Source organism: Dermacentor andersoni, chromosome 4 (assembly GCF_023375885.2).
Source record: "Dermacentor andersoni chromosome 4, qqDerAnde1_hic_scaffold, whole genome shotgun sequence".
NCBI lineage: Eukaryota > Metazoa > Arthropoda > Arachnida > Ixodida > Ixodidae > Dermacentor > Dermacentor andersoni.
Genome location: NC_092817.1, coordinates 190568488 through 190587548, shown reverse-complemented (window position 1 = coordinate 190587548; position 19061 = coordinate 190568488).

Genomic DNA, 19061 nt, shown 5'->3' with positions numbered 1-19061 from the left:
TAAACTGATTTCCTTTGCAAAACAGTTACCGGGCAAACCCCTGTTTCATCTTCGATACAACAAATTAGTCGTAAACAAGAAGCAGTACACGTACGATCCCGCTACAGACAGCGTGACAGAGTGCACGTCACAACACACGCGTGCTAACACCGAACCGCGTACCGCGCCACCTAATCATCCATAGGAAAGCGCGAGGGGCAGTGGAAGTCATTTATATCCCGTGTCTGTCCTTTTCACTAACATTCGAAGCATCAAGAACAAACGCGACTCATTCACTTCCACAGTCGACACGTTTAACCCAGATATTATTGCACTTGCCGAAACTTGGCTGCACCCACATATTAGAGACCACGAAATCTTCTCTACCGCACATGGCTTCTCAGTTTATCGCTACGACCGTACGTTGCGTAAAGGTGGTGGTGTTCTTCTGGCAATTAATAAACACCTACACTCTCAACCCATTACTATTGCTACTAACTTGGAGATAGTCTGGGCAATTATCGAAATAAACTACGTAAAAGTTATAATGGGCGTATGTTATCGCGCTCCTACTGGCGTTGCCTCCTTTGCTAACGAATTACAAGACACAATCAATATCGTCGTAACACGCTTTCCTTCCTTCCCCTGTTTCTACTGGGTGACTTCAACATTCCAAACATAGTCTGGCATAGTGAACCTATCGTGATACACCCGTTCTCCGCGTTAGCAAAAGATTTTCTTGACTTGTGCGCACTGTGCTCTTTCAATCAACTGATAACCCAGTCCACCAGAATCACACCACAAGTCGCTAACACCCCTGACCTTTTGTTAACAACACGACCCGATTTTATTTCGAACATTACTTACTTACCATCCTTAAACGATCACTCCCTTATCCATTTCAACATCAACATTTCACGTCCGAAATCAGAAAAAAAAAAATCAGGACAATTCACGACTATAAGAAAGCTGACTTTGAATCAATTAACAACGAGCTCTGTATATTCCTTGATACTTTCCTGACTGATTTCGATAACCGCAGTGCTCAATTGAACTGGAATATGTTTGTTACTAAAATTCGTGAATTAACAGGAAAATTTATCCCTACCTACACTCTTTCCTGTAATGATAACGCTCTCTGGTACAACACCCACATTAAGCGCCTTTCAAACAAAAAGAAACGTTCGTACAGACTAGCAAAAACATCTGGAAACGCTCAAAGATGGGCAGCTTACAAACGCGCTAAATATACCTACATAACAGCGCTTAAACAAGCTAAAGATAACTTTTTAAATAACACATTGCCTTCCATGCTAACTACTGATACGAAAACGTTCTGGCGCACTATTAACCCAAAACATGACGACACCATAACCCTTGTTGATAGCACCGATACCGCAATTCCCCATGCCGATTGCGCATCTGTATTAAATGACGTTTTTGCGAGTAACTTTTCTAAACACGCTCATGTAACACGCCCAACTACACTATCTTACGACTACGCCGCAATGCACCTTTTAAAAATCGAACCCGTTGGCATAGAAAAAATAATCGCCTCATTGAAAATCTCATCCGCTCCTGGCTGTGACTTGATTAACGCTAAGTTTCTAAAAAAACACTAGCACATATTGTTTCATTCTTGCAAAGATTTTCCAGCAATCACTTGACAAAGGTTCACTGCCTGCTGATTGGAAGGTGGGAAAGGTGATTCCACTCTACAAAACAGGTACTAAACATTCCCCACTGAACTATCTGCCTATTTTCTTAACCAGTATACCATGCAAAATTATCGAGCATGTTCTGTCTTCTCATATTGCCAACTTCTTAGAAGAAAACTCCTTCTTTTCTGAGTTTCAACACGGCTTCCGCAAAACATATTCATGTGACACCCAACTAGTATTATTCACGCATAAACTAAACCTATTGCTTGACCACTCCTCAGTTGCAGATCTAATTTTTTTGGACTTCGCAAAAGCGTTCGATAAAGTGTGCCACAGCTTATTAATCTACAAACTGCAACAACTAAACCTTGACCCTAAAATTCTGTACTGGCTTGAGGTTTTCCTTACTAACCGTTCACAGTTCGTTTCAGCTAACGAAGTAACATCTAATCTGAGTCCTGTTTATTCAGGAGTACCACAAGGCTCCGTGCTTGGACCCCTCCTATTTCTCACATATATTAACGACTTACCTTCCTGTGTTTCATCTCAAATTCACCTATTTGCTGACGACTGCGTAATTTACACCGAAATAACTCGCGACGAGGATGTTACCAGGCTTTAAGCCGGCCTTAACGCCGTTTCAGCATGGTGCAATTCATGGTTAATGGAAATAAACGTTAACAAGTGTAAATTCATGCGTGTATCTCGAACTACCAGTGAACCACCTGTGTACTTCCTTAATAACGCTCCATTAGAATTGGTAACAACTTACAAGTACCTTGGCCTTCACATCACCTCTGATCCTACTTGGAATACCCACATCGCCCATATAATAAATAACGCTAACAGAATGGTAGGTTACTTACGACGCAACTTTTCCAAAGCACCTTCCTCCTTAAAATTAATCCTCTATAAAACTCTAATACGACCTAAACTTGAGTATGCTGCTTCAATCTGGGATCCAGGTCAAGTAAACCTAATACACTCACTGGAAATGGTTCAGAGTAACTCTACTCGTTCATTCTAACGATAACAGAACCGCGAGTATCAGTGCCATGAAATCTAGTCTTGACCTACCGTCCTTGTCATTACGTAGAAAATTGTTCCGTTTGTGCCTTTTTCATAAATTATTTCATCACCCGCTGCTACCCAACAAACTTATTTCTCCGCCTCCGTATGTATCACCCAGACTAGACCATATTCATAAGGTCGGCATTTCATTTTGCAGATCCAACGCTTTTTTTCAGTCATTTGCACCACACACTTCCAATGAGTGGAATCACCTCCCCACCTCGATAGCCACTATCGCAGATAACCAATTATTCAAGAATGCCATAGCTAGCACTGTATAACTAGGAACCTTTTTTTTTCATATTGTTCAACCTGTACTCACAAATGCCTTAGCTAACATTGTATATCTAGTTGCCATTTGTTAAATAGTTTTGTTTATACTTATTTATATACATAATTTCTGCACAAGTAACTCCTGTTTGTTGAATTCACCCATTTTGCTTGTAACCACTCCCCCTATAATGCCGTAATGGCCCTGAGGGTATGACAAATAAATAAATAAATAAATATATAAGGTGTGATCGTCGGTGGTGACAGTGAAGTGGCGTCCCTAAAGATATGGTCGAAATTTTCGGATGGCCCAAACTACTGCGAGCATTCCTGCTCAGTTATCGAGTGGTTCTGTTCGGCAGCCGTTAATACGCGACTGGCACAAGCAACAAACCTAGAGAAGCAACAAATCTCTTCTCTCGTGAAGTCACGCTGTAGAGGAGGACAGCACCGATCCCATGGCCACTAGCCTCATGTGCAAACAAGCTGGTGCGTTCTGTGGTTTAGTGTCACGCGCGTCGGAGGTGCCGGTGTGGCTGCAGTAGCCGTTGTGCTGACGGCGCCTGCGCTCGTGGCCTTCGCTTCTGAGGTTTAGCATCGCGCGCGTCGGGGATGCTAGTGCTGGTGCAGCAGCAATTGTAATGGCAGCATCTGCGCACGTGGCCTTCACTTTAGTGGTATAGTTTCCCTGTCGTCAGAAGTACCGGCATGACTGCAGCAGCGGTTATGGTGACGGTGCCTGTGCACGTGGCCTTCGCATTTGTGGTTAGTGTCACGCGCGTCAGAGTTGGTGGCTCGGCTGCAGCAGTGGTTGTGGTGACGGTGCCTGCGCACGTGGCCTTCGCATCTGTGGTTAGTGTCACGCGCGTCAGAGTTGGTGGCTCGGCTGCAGCAGTGGTTGTGGTGACGGTGCCTGTGCACGTGGCCTTCGCATCTGTGGTTAGTGTCACGCGCGTCAGAGTTGGTGGCTAGGCTGCAGCAGTGGTTGTGGTGACGGTGCCTGTGCACGTGGCCTTCGCATCTGTGGTTAGTGTCACGCGCGTCAGAGTTGGTGGCTCGGCTGCAGCAGTGGTTGTGGTGACGGTGCCTGTGCACGTGGCCTTCGATCTTTGGTTAGTGTCACGCGAGTCAGAGTTGCCGGCGCGGCTGCAGCAGCGGTTGTCGTGACGGCTCCTCTACAAGTGACCCTCGCTTCTGTAGTTTAGCGTCACAGGTATCGGAGGTGACGGCCTGGCTACAGCAGCGGCTGTGGTAATGGCGCTTGTGCACATGGCCATCGCTTCAGTGGCACGGCGTCACGCGCGTCGGAGGTAGCGGCGTGGCTACAGCAGCGGTTGTGGTGACGGTGCCTGTGTATATGTCCCTCAGTTGTGTGGTTAGTGCCACGCGCGTCGGAGTTGCCGGTGCTGCTGCAGCAGCGGTTGTGGTGATGGTGCCTGTGCACGCGGCCTTCGCATCTGCGGTTAGTCACGCGCGTCGCAGATGCCAGCGCGGCTGCAGCCGCAGTTGTGGTGACGGCTCCTGTGAAACTGTCCCCCGCTTCTGTGGTTTAGCGTCACGCGCGTCGGAGTTGCCGGCGCGGCTGCAGCAGCGGTTGTGGTGACGGCGCCTGTGCACGTGGCCTTCGCATTCTGGCAGTGGCAGTGGGTAGGCCGGTACGTTGTCTAAATCTGCTGGGAACTTTTTGCGTGTTGATTGTGTACACTTGCTGACTTATGTAGCAAACACTCATGTTAGCGTACTCTGTCACTGCTACTGCCACGCTGGTTCTTGTGCATTTTTTATGTTCGAAGTGCTCCGAGCTCTTGTCAGTTGCCCTTCCGAGAAGTTTTTTCCTCTGTACCAGATAACCGTGCTCTTAAATAGCAATGAGCGATCTCAGCGATGCAACCTGTGAGCACTGCAAGGGAGATGTGTCATCTGATGCTCGGCACATAGTGTGCTGTGAATGCTCAGGCCTTTTCCATTTGAGCTCTTGCTCCGGAGTCTCAGAGAAAACTTTTAAGTCGCAAGGCGAGGACTATAAGAAAACGTGGAAATGTGCACAGTGCCGAAAATCTGAGCCAAATGTTTCCCGTCCCAAAGGCGCTGAAGATACTTCTGTTGCTGCCCTGCTTCTTGAGATGAATAGAAAACTTGACGAGCTGCTTCCCTTGGAAATGGCGGTTAATAACCCAGAGGCATCGGTCAAGCTAATATCTGACAAATACGATCCCATCCTTGTTGACGTAACCAGGCATGTAGGCGAGATTATTTGTCTTACCGCTAAGGTTTCAAAGCTTGAAAGAACAGTTGGCTCTGGTGCCGAACTGCAGCGCATTGCTTCTTTTGTAAATGACATTGAGTATCAGAGCAGAAAGCTGAACCTCGAAGTTCATGGTGTTAAGCGCGTTCCAGGCGAATGCCTGCTTACAGAAATAAACGCTATCGCATCCAAACTCAAGTTAGACATGCTAAGTGATTTCATTTCATTTCATTTTTATTCCTTAAAGACCCCGTAACGGGGTATTACATAAGGGGTCACGCGCGTCGGCGGATCAATCGGTTTCGGCAATCCACAGGCTGCCAGCTAGAGTGAATGAAATTGCTGGTGTCTTGATACATTTTGCGAATCCCTCGGTTCGAGATAAGTGGTTAGATAAAAGAAAATCGTTCCCTACTCTTCAACCTGGCCTACATGGGATGGAAAGCTTGACAACATATAACAGCGCTCTACTTAAGAAGGCTAAGGAATGGGCGAAAGCGAATGACTTCCGCTTCGTCTGGCACCGTGGTGGCAAGATCGTCACTAGAAAGGAAGAAGGAGATAGCGCCCACGTGGTAAAGAATGCCGCTTGTCTAAACAGTCCGAAATGACGAGTCACTCTGCATATCGTCAGTTTCCCATGTCAAGTGGAGATTGGGTATCGCCTACAGAATTACTTGCCTTCATCGGTTCGGAACACTGGCTATCCACCAAATGTTTTCATTTAAACCTGAGTCTGCTCGAAACAAACATAACGTGCTAGATGTGTTCTTTGGTAGCATTAATATTAAATTTGATTTCGTTATGTTATCTAAAGCATGGTACAACCACAGTTCTCTTGTTTGGCATCTACCTGGCTATCAATGTTTCAACCGATTGAGGACCACCTCTCGTGGCGGTGGTGTTAGCTTACTTGTTCGTGACAATAGTAATGTCTACTATATCGAAGAATTCTCATCTGTCGTGTCACAGATGATTACGAAGTCCTATCCTTTCTCAGCGGCAGAAATGTTTACTTGGTGTTTTATCGTCCACCTGGAGGCAATATTCCAGGTTTCTTTAGTTTTCTCGAACATTTATTCTCATATGTCTCCACGTATAAGTATGGCGTTATCTGGGGTGGTGACTTTAACATTGATCTCCTAGCTGACACGTGCTTAACTCGGGAATTTCATATCTTGTCTTAGTCGCATGGTTTCTCAAACGTTATCTCTGTTACAACACGAGTAACGTATGCACCGTCCACTTGCCTGGATTTGTTTATCACCAGAGCTTCAACGGTTATCATAAAAGCCGGCGTCCTTTCGTGCAGCCTGAGCGACCATATGCCCGTTTTCTTCTGTCTCAAACGGTACCCCAAAAGAAAGGACAGCATCTTTTCCCCATCCAAGGGATTACACCAAACCGCCTAGAAACGTTTCGCAGACAGATTCAGTTACTCGACTGGAGCGATGTATATGCCACACAATGTGCCCAATCGGCATATGACGAATTTCTGCGTATTTTGAGCACGTGTTACCAAGAAAACGTTCCTCTGCGAACTAGACGCAAACGGTCTTCGCACATTGGCAAACCATGGATCACGGACAACCTCCTTCGCAAAATAAAGATTAAAAACATGCTCTATAGCAAGTTTGTGAAGTCGCGTAATATAACCGATCTACACGTATTTAACCGCTACCGCAATAAGCTAACAAATGAGCTTCGGAAAGCCAAGACCTCTTATGAATGTGAATAATTCCTCTCTTGTAAAAATGATAGTCACAATGCACGGAAAAAACTAAATGTTATGCTAAATTGAGCGTCGTCGTCTCATGCAAATATTGAAATTTTTAAAGATGGCATTAGCATCCCGGATGAAGTGCTTCCCAATTGTTTTAATAATTTTTTTGTTAATGCAGTTGGTTTATGTGTAAATAGGAATGCCGCCCGCCATGTTCATGTCAGACGCCCCTATAGCATTTTCTTATATCCTACTACTGAATCTGAGCTAGTCCATTTATTTTCTGAGTTACGTGATACCACAACTTGTGACATTGATGACGTACAGATTACATCTCTAGAGCATGTCTTAGATATTATATCGCCTGTTTTGGCATATATTTACAACCTCTGCCTGACATATGGGGTATTTCCTGCCAAAATGCAGACAGCTAAAGTACTTGCACTGTTTAAAAAAAGGCAATAACACTATGATACCTAATTACAGACCCATTTCTATTCTTCCAGTATTTTAAAAAGAACTTGAAAAAAATAATATTTCGTCGCATTTTACATTGCCTCGAAAAACACTACCTCTTCACTGACTGCCAATATGCTTTCCGAAAGGGACGGTCAACTCAGCTCGCGTTACTAGCACAAAAGAAATTAATGTTATGAAATTTTTAAAACAAGGAGCTCACGCTCGAGGTTCTTATCGACTTCAGTAAGGCGTTTGACTCTATTAACCATGAACTTTTGTTAAAGAAGCTACAGTACTACGGTATTCGCGGTATTGCTTTGCATATAGTGAAATCTTATTTACACCAGCGGAATCAACTCGTTGAAGTTAATGACATCTGCTCCCAGTTCAAGGAAGTAACAGTTGGTGTTCCCCAAGGGAACATATTGGGCCCCCTTGTTTTCAATATGTACTTAAATGACGTTGTTCTTGTCGATAGTGAACCTAAATACGTAATCTATGCAGATGATACTACGGTGCTTTTTTAATCGAACAAAATCGCAAGCCCCGTTTCAACCGCAAACTCTGTTCTTGCAAAAATAGAGAGATTCTCACAGGATAATGGCTTAAAAATTAACACTGACAAAACAAAAGTTGTTTGATTTCAACCAAACAATAAAAGTGTGAACTTAGAGACTGACATTATATTAGGTTCTTCAAGAATTGAGCTTGTTCGGTCTGCGAAGACACTAGGTGTGTTTTTTTGCCAGCAATATGTTATGTACTGATCACATCGACTTCCTTGGAGGAAAACTTGCGCAAGTCGCTGGGGCGCTCTTCAGTTTAAGACCGCTGCCACGTAAGGTCAAACTTATTCTGTACAACGGTTTCTTCCTGAGTCACGTACACTACAGTTGTCTCGTGGGGAGTACGACGTCTGCTACAAACATCAACCGGTTATTCTTGCTTCAAAAAAGGTAACACGTAGCATCTGTAGACGCTCACACTGCACCTCTATGCAAACAGTTAAAATTACTCCCACTGCATTCTCTGTTAGAGTTCAGGCTGTTAATAGCCTATCGTAAAGAAGTATAACAAAGCCAGTCATACATCACGTCGCATGCGCAATTAATTAGAAACACAACAGAATACAGTACACGGTCACCTGAACAGTGGTATGTGCCGCATCCCCGCACTAACTATGCTCTTCAAATGTTACACCATCGCTTACCACGCCTATTAAACACGCTTAAACGTAATAACAAAGATGTCACTTCTTGCACTACGTCACGTTTATATGAGTATTTCAGCGATATTTAAACACGACCTCATTTCTTGTTCGTGACTGTTTCTGAAGAAGGCTGTTGTTACACACATCCATTTGATATTAGCCTTTGTCAACGGCAGAATCATGTCTTATTCTTTTCATACAATGTTTACTTGGTTAATGGTTCCATCACTGCTTTCGTTGCTCTAGTGTAGACTGTGCATTGCGTGGTTCTCTTTCTCATTGCATTTCTGTTTTCTGGCGTAATGTATAAACCAACTTGTCGTTTTTTTCTGGTTATGTATTGGTTTTGTCGGTCCAGATCAGTGCCTGTGCCTGCTCCTGCTACCGCCAGAGCAGGTTTAAGCCCCGTCAAGTTGCTGCGAGCAACTTTTTTCTTAAATCCTCCATAAATTGTGTCCTTATGGAAATAAAGGCATTGTATTAAAATTAAAGGCATTGTATCTGTGGTTAGTGTCGCGCGCGTTGGATTTGGCGGCGCGGCTGCAGCAGTGGTTATAGTGACGGTGCCTGTGCACGTGGCCTTCGCATCTGTGCTTAGTGTCACGCGCGTCGGAGTTGCCGGCACGGCTGCAGCAGTGGTTGTCGAGATGGCTCATGTGCAAGCGGCCCTCGCTTCTGCGCTTTAGCGTCACGCACGTCCGAGGTGCCGGCATTGCTACAGCAGTTGTTGTGGTGACGGCGTCTGTGCCTGTGGCCCTCGCTTCTGTGGTTACGCGTGTAGGTGCATCGGAGGTGCCGGCCTGGCTGGAGCAGCGGCTGTGGTGATGGCGCTTGTGCACATGGCCTTCGCTTCAGTCTTACGGCGTCACGAGCGTCGGAGGTACCTGCGCTGCTGCAGCAGCGGTTGTGGTGACGGCACATGTGCAAGTGGCCCTCGCTTCTGTGGTTTAGCGTCACGCGCATCCGTGATGACGACGGGGCTGCAGCAGCGGCTGTGGTGACGGCCCCTGGGCGCGGGGAATTTGCTACTGTGGTTGAGTGTCACGCGCGTCGGAAATTCTGTGGTGGCTGCAGCAGCGGTTGTTGTTACAGCGCCTGTGCACGTGGCCTCTTCTGTGGTTTAGCGTCACGCTCGTCGGAAGTGCCGGCATGGCTGCAGCAGCGGCTGTGGTGAGAGCGCCTGCTCACGTGGCCTTCGCATCTGTGATTAGTTTCACGTCCGTTGGAAGTGCGGGCGCGGCTGCAGCAGCGGTTGTGATGACGGCGCTTGTGCACATGGACCTCGCTTCTATCGTATAGTGTCCCGCTCGTCGGAAGTGCCGGCATGGTGGCAGCAGCAGTTGTGGTGAGAGCGCCTGCTCACCTAGCCTTCGCATCTGTGATTAGTTTCACGTCCGTTGGAAGTGTGGGCGGGGCTGTAGCAGCGGTTGTGATGACGGCGCTTGTGCACATGGCCCTCGCTTCTGTCGTACAGTGTCCCGCTCGTCGGAAGTGCCGGCATGGTGGCAGCAGCAGTTGTGGTGAGAGCGCCTGCTCACGTGGCCTTCGCATCTGTGATTAGTTTCACGTCCGTTGGAAGTGCGGGCGGGGCTGCAGCAGCGGTTGTGATGACGGCGCTTGTGCACATGGCCCTCGCTTCTGTCGTATAGTGTCCCGCTCGTCGGAAGTGCCGGCATGGTGGCAGCAGCAGTTGTGGTGAGAGCGCCTGCTCACGTGGCCTTCGCATCTGTGATTAGTTTCACATCCGTTGGAAGTGCGGGCGGGGCTGCAGCAGCGGTTGTGATGACGGCGCTTGTGCACATGGCCCTCGCTTCTGTCGTATAGCGTCCCGCTCGTCGGAAGTGCCGGCATGGTGGCAGCAGCAGTTGTGGTGACAGCGCCTGCTCACGTGGCCTTCGCATCTGTGATTAGTTTCACGTCCGTTGGAAGTGCGGGCGGGGCTGCAGCAGCGGTTGTGATGACGGCGCTTGTGCACATGGCCCTCGCTGCTGTCGTATAGTGTCCCGCTCGTCGGAAGTGCCGGCATGGTGGCAGCAGCAGTTGTGGTGAGAACGCCTGCTCACGTGGCCTTCGCATCTGTGATTAGTTTCACGTCCGTTGGAAGTGCGGGCGGGGCTGTAGCAGCGGTTGTGATGACGGCGCTTGTGCACATGGCCCTCGCTTCTGTCGTATAGTGTCCCGCTCGTCGGAAGTGCCGGCATGGTGGCAGCAGCAGTTGTGGTGAGAGCGCCTGCTCACGTGGCCTTCGCATCTGTGATTAGTTTCACGTCCGTTGGAAGTGCGGGCGGGGCTGTAGCAGCGGTTGTGATGACGGCGCTTGTGCACATGGCCCTCGCTTCTGTCGTATAGTGTCCCGCTCGTCGGAAGTGCCGGCATGGTGGCAGCAGCAGTTGTGGTGAGAGCGCCTGCTCACGTGGCCTTCGCATCTGTGATTAGTTTCACGTCCGTTGCAAGTGCGGGCGGGGCTGCAGCAGCGGTTGTGATGACGGCGCTTGTGCACATGGCCCTCGCTTCTGTCGTATAGTGTCCCGCTCGTCGGAAGTGCCGGCATGGTGGCAGCAGCAGTTGTGGTGAGAACGCCTGCTCACGTGGCCTTCGCATCTGTGATTAGTTTCACGTCCGTTGGAAGTGTGGGCGGGGCTGTAGCAGCGGTTGTGATGACGGCGCTTGTGCACATGGCCCTCGCTTCTGTCGTATAGTGTCCCGCTCGTCGGAAGTGCCGGCATGGTGGCAGCAGCAGTTGTGGTGAGAGCGCCTGCTCACGTGGCCTTCGCATCTGTGATTAGTTTCACATCCGTTGGAAGTGCGGGCGGGGCTGCAGCAGCGGTTGTGATGACGGCGCTTGTGCACATGGCCCTCGCTTCTGTCGTATAGTGTCCCGCTCGTCGGAAGTGCCGGCATGGTGGCAGCAGCAGTTGTGGTGACAGCGCCTGCTCACGTGGCCTTCGCATCTGTGATTAGTTTCAGGTCCGTTGGAAGTGCGGGCGGGGCTGCAGCAGCGGTTGTGATGACGGCGCTTGTGCACATGGCCCTCGCTTCTGTCGTATAGTGTCCCGCTCGTCGGAAGTGCCGGCATGGCGGCAGCAGCAGTTGTGGTGAGAGCGCCGGCTCACGTGGCCTTCGCATCTATGATTAGTTTCACGTTCGGCGGAAGTGCCGGCGGGGCTGCAGCAGCAGTTGTGGTGAGAGCGCCTGCTCACGTGGCCTTCGCATCTGTGATTAGTTTCACGTCCGTTGGAAGTGCGGGCGGTGCTGCAGCAGCGGTTGTGATGACGGCGCTTGTGCACATGGCCCTCGCTTCTGTCGTATAGTGTCCCGCTCGTCGGAAGTGCCGGCATGGCGGCAGCAGCAGTTGTGGTGAAAGCGCCTGCTCACGTGGCCTTCGCATCTGTGATTAGTTTGACGTCCGTTGGAAGTGCGGGCGGGGTTGCAGCAGCGGTTGTGATGACGGCGCTTGTGCACATGGCCCTCGCTTCTGTCGTATATTGTCCCGCTCTTCGGAAGTGCCGGCATGGCGGCAGCAGCAGTTGTGGTGAGAGCGCCGGCTCACGTGGCCTTCGCATCTGTGATTAGTTTCACGTTCGGCGGAAGTGCCGGCGGGGCTGCAGCAGCAGTTGTGGTGAGAGCGCCTGCTCACGTGGCCTTCGCATCTGATTAGTTTCACGTTCGGCGGAAGTGCCGGCGGGGCTGCAGCAGCAGTTGTGGTGAGAGCGCCTGCTCACGTGGCCTTCGCATCTGTGATTAGTTTCACGTCCGTTGGAAGTGCGGGCGGTGCTGCAGCAGCGGTTGTGATGACGGCGCTTGTATACATGGCCCTCGCTTCTGTCGTATAGTGTCCCGCTCGTCGGAAGTGCCGGCATGGCGGCAGCAGCAGTTGTGGTGAAAGCGCCTGCTCACGTGGCCTTCGCATCTGTGATTAGTTTCACGTCCGTTGGAAGTGCGGGCGGGGCTGCAGCAGCGGTTGTGATGACGGCGCTTGTGCACATGGCCCTCGCTTCTGTCGTATAGTGTCCCGCTGGTCGAAAGTGCCGGCATGGTGGCAGCAGCAGTTGTGGTGAGAGCGCCTGCTCACGTGGCCTTCGCATCTGTGATTAGTTTCACGTCCGTTGGAAGTGCGGGCGGGGCTGCAGCAGCGGTTGTGATGACGGCGCTTGTGCACATGGCCCTCGCTTCTGTCGTATAGTGTCCCGCTCGTCGGAAGTGCCGGCATGGTGGCAGCAGCAGTTGTGGTGACAGCGTCTGCTCACGTGGCCTTCGCATCTGTGATTAGTTTCACGTCCGTTGGAAGTGCGGGCGGGGCTGCAGCAGCGGTTGTGATGACGGCGCTTGTGCACATGGGCCTCGCTTCTGTCGTATAGTGTCCCGCTCGTCGGAAGTGCCGGCATGGTGGCAGCAGCAGTTGTGGTGAGAACGCCTGCTCACGTGGCCTTCGCATCTGTGATTAGTTTCACGTCCGTTGGAAGTGCGGGCGGGGCTGTAGCAGCGGTTGTGATGACGGCGCTTGTGCACATGGCCCTCGCTTCTGTCGTATAGTGTCCCGCTCGTCGGAAGTGCCGGCATGGTGGCAGCAGCAGTTGTGGTGACAGCGTCTGCTCACGTGGCCTTCGCATCTGTGATTAGTTTCACGTCCGTTGGAAGTGCGGGCGGGGCTGCAGCAGCGGTTGTGATGACGGCGCTTGTGCACATGGCCCTCGCTTCTGTCGTATAGTGTCCCGCTCGTCGGAAGTGCCGGCATGGCGGCAGCAGCAGTTGTGGTGAGAGCGCCGGCTCACGTGGCCTTCGCATCTATGATTAGTTTCACGTTCGGCGGAAGTGCCGGCGGGGCTGCAGCAGCAGTTGTGGTGAGAGCGCCTGCTCACGTGGCCTTCGCATCTGTGATTAGTTTCACGTCCGTTGGAAGTGCGGGCGGTGCTGCAGCAGCGGTTGTGATGACGGCGCTTGTGCACATGGCCCTCGCTTCTGTCGTATAGTGTCCCGCTCGTCGGAAGTGCCGGCATGGCGGCAGCAGCAGTTGTGGTGAGAGCGCCGGCTCACGTGGCCTTCGCATCTGTGATTAGTTTCACGTCCGTTGGAAGTGCGGGCGGGGCTGCAGCAGCGGTTGTGATGATGGCGCTTGTGCACATGGCCCTCGCTTCTGTCGTATAGTGTCCCGCTCGTCGGAAGTGCCGGCATGGTGGCAGCAGCAGTTGTGGTGACAGCGTCTGCTCACGTGGCCTTCGCATCTGTGATTAGTTTCACGTCCGTTGGAAGTGCGGGCGGGGCTGCAGCAGCGGTTGTGATGACGGCGCTTGTGCACATGGCCCTCGCTTCTGTCGTATAGTGTCCCGCTCGTCGGAAGTGCCGGCATGGTGGCAGCAGCAGTTGTGGTGAGAGCGCCTGCTCACGTGGCCTTCGCATCTGTGATTAGTTTCACGTCCGTTGGAAGTGCGGGCGGGGCTGCAGCAGCGGTTGTGATGACGGCGCTTGTGCACATGGCCCTCGCTTCTGTCGTATAGTGTCCCGCTCGTCGGAAGTGCCGGCATGGTGGCAGCAGCAGTTGTGGTGAGAACGCCTGCTCACGTGGCCTTCGCATCTGTGATTAGTTTCACGTCCGTTGGAAGTGTGGGCGGGGCTGTAGCAGCGGTTGTGATGACGGCGCTTGTGCACATGGCCCTCGCTTCTGTCGTATAGTGTCCCGCTCGTCGGAAGTGCCGGCATGGTGGCAGCAGCAGTTGTGGTGAGAGCGCCTGCTCACGTGGCCTTCGCATCTGTGATTAGTTTCACATCCGTTGGAAGTGCGGGCGGGGCTGCAGCAGCGGTTGTGATGACGGCGCTTGTGCACATGGCCCTCGCTTCTGTCGTATAGTGTCCCGCTCGTCGGAAGTGCCGGCATGGTGGCAGCAGCAGTTGTGGTGACAGCGCCTGCTCACGTGGCCTTCGCATCTGTGATTAGTTTCACGTCCGTTGGAAGTGCGGGCGGGGCTGCAGCAGCGGTTGTGATGACGGCGCTTGTGCACATGGCCCTCGCTGCTGTCGTATAGTGTCCCGCTCGTCGGAAGTGCCGGCATGGTGGCAGCAGCAGTTGTGGTGAGAACGCCTGCTCACGTGGCCTTCGCATCTGTGATTAGTTTCACGTCCGTTGGAAGTGCGGGCGGGGCTGTAGCAGCGGTTGTGATGACGGCGCTTGTGCACATGGCCCTCGCTTCTGTCGTATAGTGTCCCGCTCGTCGGAAGTGCCGGCATGGTGGCAGCAGCAGTTGTGGTGAGAGCGCCTGCTCACGTGGCCTTCGCATCTGTGATTAGTTTCACGTCCGTTGGAAGTGCGGGCGGGGCTGTAGCAGCGGTTGTGATGACGGCGCTTGTGCACATGGCCCTCGCTTCTGTCGTATAGTGTCCCGCTCGTCGGAAGTGCCGGCATGGTGGCAGCAGCAGTTGTGGTGAGAGCGCCTGCTCACGTGGCCTTCGCATCTGTGATTAGTTTCACGTCCGTTGCAAGTGCGGGCGGGGCTGCAGCAGCGGTTGTGATGACGGCGCTTGTGCACATGGCCCTCGCTTCTGTCGTATAGTGTCCCGCTCGTCGGAAGTGCCGGCATGGTGGCAGCAGCAGTTGTGGTGAGAACGCCTGCTCACGTGGCCTTCGCATCTGTGATTAGTTTCACGTCCGTTGGAAGTGTGGGCGGGGCTGTAGCAGCGGTTGTGATGACGGCGCTTGTGCACATGGCCCTCGCTTCTGTCGTATAGTGTCCCGCTCGTCGGAAGTGCCGGCATGGTGGCAGCAGCAGTTGTGGTGAGAGCGCCTGCTCACGTGGCCTTCGCATCTGTGATTAGTTTCACATCCGTTGGAAGTGCGGGCGGGGCTGCAGCAGCGGTTGTGATGACGGCGCTTGTGCACATGGCCCTCGCTTCTGTCGTATAGTGTCCCGCTCGTCGGAAGTGCCGGCATGGTGGCAGCAGCAGTTGTGGTGACAGCGCCTGCTCACGTGGCCTTCGCATCTGTGATTAGTTTCAGGTCCGTTGGAAGTGCGGGCGGGGCTGCAGCAGCGGTTGTGATGACGGCGCTTGTGCACATGGCCCTCGCTTCTGTCGTATAGTGTCCCGCTCGTCGGAAGTGCCGGCATGGCGGCAGCAGCAGTTGTGGTGAGAGCGCCGGCTCACGTGGCCTTCGCATCTATGATTAGTTTCACGTTCGGCGGAAGTGCCGGCGGGGCTGCAGCAGCAGTTGTGGTGAGAGCGCCTGCTCACGTGGCCTTCGCATCTGTGATTAGTTTCACGTCCGTTGGAAGTGCGGGCGGTGCTGCAGCAGCGGTTGTGATGACGGCGCTTGTGCACATGGCCCTCGCTTCTGTCGTATAGTGTCCCGCTCGTCGGAAGTGCCGGCATGGCGGCAGCAGCAGTTGTGGTGAAAGCGCCTGCTCACGTGGCCTTCGCATCTGTGATTAGTTTGACGTCCGTTGGAAGTGCGGGCGGGGTTGCAGCAGCGGTTGTGATGACGGCGCTTGTGCACATGGCCCTCGCTGCTGTCGTATAGTGTCCCGCTCGTCGGAAGTGCCGGCATGGTGGCAGCAGCAGTTGTGGTGACAGCGCCTGCTCACGTGGCCTTCGCATCTGTGATTAGTTTCACGTCCGTTGGATGTGCGGGCGGTGCTGCAGCAGCGGTTGTGATGACGGCGCTTGTGCACATGGCCCTCGCTTCTGTCGTATAGTGTCCCGCTCGTCGGAAGTGCCGGCATGGCGGCAGCAGCAGTTGTGGTGAAAGCGCCTGCTCACGTGGCCTTCGCATCTGTGATTAGTTTGACGTCCGTTGGAAGTGCGGGCGGGGCTGCAGCAGCGGTTGTGATGACGGCGCTTGTGCACATGGCCCTCGCTTCTGTCGTATAGTGTCCCGCTCTTCGGAAGTGCCGGCATGGCGGCAGCAGCAGTTGTGGTGAGAGCGCCGGCTCACGTGGCCTTCGCATCTGTGATTAGTTTCACGTTCGGCGGAAGTGCCGGCGGGGCTGCAGCAGCAGTTGTGGTGAGAGCGCCTGCTCACGTGGCCTTCGCATCTGATTAGTTTCACGTTCGGCGGAAGTGCCGGCGGGGCTGCAGCAGCAGTTGTGGTGAGAGCGCCTGCTCACGTGGCCTTCGCATCTGTGATTAGTTTCACGTCCGTTGGAAGTGCGGGCGGTGCTGCAGCAGCGGTTGTGATGACGGCGCTTGTGCACATGGCCCTCGCTTCTGTCGTATAGTGTCCCGCTCGTCGGAAGTGCCGGCACGGCTGCAGCAGCAATTGTGGTGAGAGCGCCGGCTCACGTGGCCTTCGCATCTATGATTAGTTTCACGTTCGGCGGAAGTGCCGGCGGGGCTGCAGCAGCAGTTGTGGTGAGAGCGCCTGCTCACGTGGCCTTCGCATCTGTGATTAGTTTGACGTCCGTTGGAAGTGCGGGCGGGGCTGCAGCAGCGGTTGTGATGACGGCGCTTGTGCACATGGCCCTCGCTTCTGTCGTATAGTGTCCCGCTCTTCGGAAGTGCCGGCATGGCGGCAGCAGCAGTTGTGGTGAGAGCGCCGGCTCACGTGGCCTTCGCATCTGTGATTAGTTTCACGTTCGGCGGAAGTGCCGGCGGGGCTGCAGCAGCAGTTGTGGTGAGAGCGCCTGCTCACGTGGCCTTCGCATCTGATTAGTTTCACGTTCGGCGGAAGTGCCGGCGGGGCTGCAGCAGCAGTTGTGGTGAGAGCGCCTGCTCACGTGGCCTTCGCATCTGTGATTAGTTTCACGTCCGTTGGAAGTGCGGGCGGGGCTGCAGCAGCGGTTGTGATGACGGCGCTTGTGCACATGGCCCTCGCTTCTGTCGTATAGTGTCCAGCTCGTCGGAAGTGCCGGCATGGCGGCAGCAGCAGTTGTGGTGAGAGCGCCGGCTCACGTGGCCTTCGCATCTATGATTAGTTTCACGTTCGGCGGAAGTGCCGGCGGGGCTGCAGCAGCAGTTGTGGTGAGAGCGCCTGCTCACGTGGCCTTCGCATCTGTGATTAGTTTCACGTCCGTTGGAAGTGCGGGCGGTGCTGCAGCAGCGGTTGTGATGACGGCGCTTGTGCACATGGCCCTCGCTTCTGTCGTATAGTGTCCAGCTCGTCGGAAGTGCCGGCATGGCGGCAGCAGCAGTTGTGGTGAGAGCGCCGGCTCACGTGGCCTTCGCATCTGTGATTAGTTTCACGTTCGGCGCAAGTGCCGGCGGGGCTGTAGCAGCGGTTGTGATGACGGCCCAAAGAAGAGAGCCGCCATAGCAAACTTCCTGCAGCCCATCAACAAGAAGGCAGTGCTCGGATTCCTTGGCATTCCAATATCTATGCTCGCAATCATATAACTCTGGCATTCTTCCGCTAGATTGGAAAACAGGAAAAATCGTTGCCATACATAAATCTGGTGACACTCATAATCCTTTTAATTATAGACCCATTTTTCTTACCTCAGTACCTTGTAAAATTATGGAACATGTTATTTACACGCATCTCATTAACTTCCTTGACGACAATAATTTCTTTACTCCTCACCAGCATGGGTTTAGAAAAAAATTCTCTTGCGAAACACAGCTTCGGACATTTGCAAACGATTTACACTCTAACCTTGACGCAGGCTTCACGACGGACTGCATATTTTTGGATTTCACTGAGGCATTTGACAAGGTGTGTCATGCTCTGCTCTTACACAAACTAAGCATTTTAAACATTGACCCTACACTACTTAATTGGATCTGTAGCTTTCTTACATCGCGCGTTCACTTTGTTTCTGGTAATGAATCTAATTCCTCTTTAGCCTCTGTCGGCTCAGGCATCCCTCAAGGATCTGTCCTGGGCCCACTTTTGTTTTTTATATACATCAATAACTTACCTACTACTAATATTTCATCAAAGCTATGTTTATTTGCAAACGATTGTGTGATATACGGCAAAATTTCCAATGACTGATGTAACAGCTCTGCAGACTGACTTCAATAAAATAGCTGATTGGTGCAGCACGTGGATAATGCAACTTAACATTAAGAAGTGCAAAACTATGAGGGTTTCTCGTACTAATTCTAGTTCTCCTAATTATTCTCTCACTAATATATCACTCGAATGTGTGACCTCGTATCGTTATTTAGGAGTGACCATAACTAACAATTTGTCTTGGAAATCGCATATTGATATTATAGTGTCCAAAGCTAACCGCACTTTGGGGTACCTGCGCCGAAGTTTTTCTCGCGCACCATCATCATTTAAACAATTACTGTATACCACTTACGTTCGCTCGCAACTTGAGTATGCTTCATCAATATGGGATCCCTGGCATTCAACACTAATACAGACGCTGGGATCTATACAAAACCGCTCAGCCCGTTTCATTTGAAATAACTTCAATCGGACAGCAAACGTGACACACATGAAATTGTTATTAAACTTGTCTCTCTTATCAGACCGCCGAAAACACTCACGCATTTCTCTTTTTCACA